Source organism: Erythrolamprus reginae, chromosome 11, assembly GCF_031021105.1.
Source record: "Erythrolamprus reginae isolate rEryReg1 chromosome 11, rEryReg1.hap1, whole genome shotgun sequence".
NCBI classification, from domain to species: Eukaryota; Metazoa; Chordata; class Lepidosauria; order Squamata; family Dipsadidae; genus Erythrolamprus; species Erythrolamprus reginae.
This window is the reverse complement of record NC_091960.1, coordinates 37,161,454-37,163,953: the sequence shown is the minus strand read 5'-3', so window position 1 is coordinate 37,163,953 and position 2,500 is coordinate 37,161,454. Positions and strand designations below refer to the sequence as shown.

At 41.4% G+C, this 2,500-nt stretch overlaps 1 protein-coding gene across 1 annotated transcript in view; it reads right to left on the bottom strand.

Moving 5' to 3' along the window:
- The window catches only part of GRIK3 (glutamate ionotropic receptor kainate type subunit 3), a 162,313-nt gene that overhangs the window by 19,441 nt on the left and 140,372 nt on the right, over positions 1-2,500 (bottom strand). The window lies entirely within an intron of this gene.

Below are 2,500 nucleotides of genomic sequence, written 5' to 3'. Positions count from 1 at the left end.
AAATACATAGGAAGAAAAATAGACATGTAGTAATATATATAAGGGTAAAGTGAACTTAGAGGAGAGGATATATGAAAGAAAGAAAATATATATGATAAGTGAGAGAAAGGAAAGACAATTGGACAGGGGACGAAAGGCACACCAGTGCACTTATGTACGCCCCTTACTGGCCTCTTAGGAACCTGGAGAGGTCAATCGTGGAGAGTCTAAGGGAGAAATGTTGGGGGTTAGGGGTTGACACAATTGAGTCCGGCAATGAGTTCCACGCTTCGATAACTCGGTTGTTGAAATCATATTTTTTACAGTCAAGTTTGGAGCGGTTCGTATTAAGTTTGAATCTGTTGCGTGCTCTTGTGTTGTTGCGGTTGAAGCTGAAGTAGTCAGGTTGGGAAACACCGGGCTACAGCTTGATCAGCAGAAAAAAAATACAGTTTAAATATTACAATATTAACTAAAATATGAAGAGTTTTGTTAATTGGACCCTGTTTCCCCCAAATAAGACATCCCCTAATAATAAACCCAATCGGGGCTTTTGAGTACATGACAATGAGGCCAAGTGCTTATTTCAGGGTTCAGAAAAATATAAGACAGAGATTTATTCTCGAGGAAAGTAAGTCTACAAGTCTTTACTGCTGGATTACTTTGTAATAATAACATATTTTGAAGGCCACATTGTCTGAATTGTATTGGTAAGAAGAAAAAATAGAAAAGTAAATGCCTACTTGAATATCAGGATTAAGGTTATTCCAGATGAAAGGGGGAAAAGGCCCTTTCTGATTTTATTACATAACATTCCAGTAAAATGTTGCTCTAAATTGCAATATTGATTTATTTTATGCCTCTCTGTGTATATGTGTGCGTACATACATACAACCTCACTTTCGGCCATTGTTATTTCAGAATGAATGATTGAAAATTTCTATATACAGTGGTCCCTCTACTTAAGAACTTAATTCCTTCCGTGACCAGGTTCTTAAGTAGAAAAGTTTGTAAGTAGAAGCAATTTTTTCCATAGGAATCAGTGTAAAAGCAAATAATTTGTGTAAACCCATTAGGAAAGAAATAAAAGCTCGGAATTTGGGTGGGAGGAGGAGGAGGAAGAAGAGGAGGAGGACAGTCCCTGCCGAAGGAAGAAGGTGAGGGGACGGGAATTTAAAAAATCCAAGTTTAAGGCTTTTTTTAAAAAAAAGAAGGGGGACTCTGAGGGGGCGAGGAGGAGCACACGCCTCCAATACACCCAGCGCGAAGCTGCCTCCCACACACTGCCTGCCATACACTGGCTGCTGCTGCTGCTCCCTGCTTCCCCTTCCTTCCCATGCTGAAGGGCTGCCCTCTCCTCTCGCTCGCTCGCTTTGTAGCTGAGGCTTTTCCTCTGCTGTGGTGACTCCTTGGCTGCCCAGAGCAAAGCGAGTGTTTCTTTTCTCTGGGCGCTGGTGGAGGATTATTCCCTGTCCAAGCACCCAGAGAAAGAAAAATGCTCCATTCACTCTGAACTGCCAAAGCCTCCTTAAGGCTCCTCTGGCAGCCCAGATGGTCGGGATTAAAGAGGGGATGGCAGGAACTTGGACGGGCCTTCGTGCCACTCTCAAATTTCCTGGGAAATTTTTCCGGGCTCGGGTTCTTAAGTAGAAAATGGTTCTTAAGAAGAGGCAAATAACCTTGAACACCTGGTTCTTATCTAGAAAAGTTCTTAAGTAAAGGTGTTCTTTGAATACCCTTAGACAAAGCAGGTAGAGTCCAAACGTTAGAGACTCCTGATTTCACAGCTGCTTAATAAAAGATCCATTTGACTATCTGGCTCAGCTGTTCTTGCTTTCTTAAGTTAGACGGAGAGGCCATCCTTACTTACATAATGGAGACGGTTGGGTTAAGGGTGGAAAGGGCCCACCTCAACCTTCTGCCAGCAATGATTTCCTTGGCTCCACAATTAATGCACTTGTACAACAGACACTGAACAAATTAAGCAAGACTAAACTCACAGGTGACAACAGTCCCCAAAGCCAGGACAGATTTACTTTAGTAAATTTACTTTAGTTAATTCGTTGGAAAACAAGATAGATGATGTATATTTTATTGATTTTACTGGAGACAGCAGGGTGTGGTGAAAAGAATAAGCAGCTGTCAGTTCCAGCAAGTTGAAGCTGGTGATTGGCAAAATGTGGACTAATTCCATTAGAATTCCCTTCCAGGGGGAAGCACGGTGTGAGCTATTCAACCATGCCGATAATGCAGATATCTTTGAAAAAGAGCTACCATCTGGATTATAGCACTTCCCAAAGTGCTATGATAGTAATTTTAAGGTAAGATGATGCACACATCTTCTATTTTAAGAGATTTCTGCCCTAGAGACCTGATAGAGACCCAATTTGGTATAGGCATCAGGATAGAAACTGGGAGCCCATGAATTCTAGACCCCCCTTGGGCAGAAAGCCAGCTGGGTGACCTTGGGCCTATTATTATTATTATTATTATTATTATTATTATTATTATTATTATCATC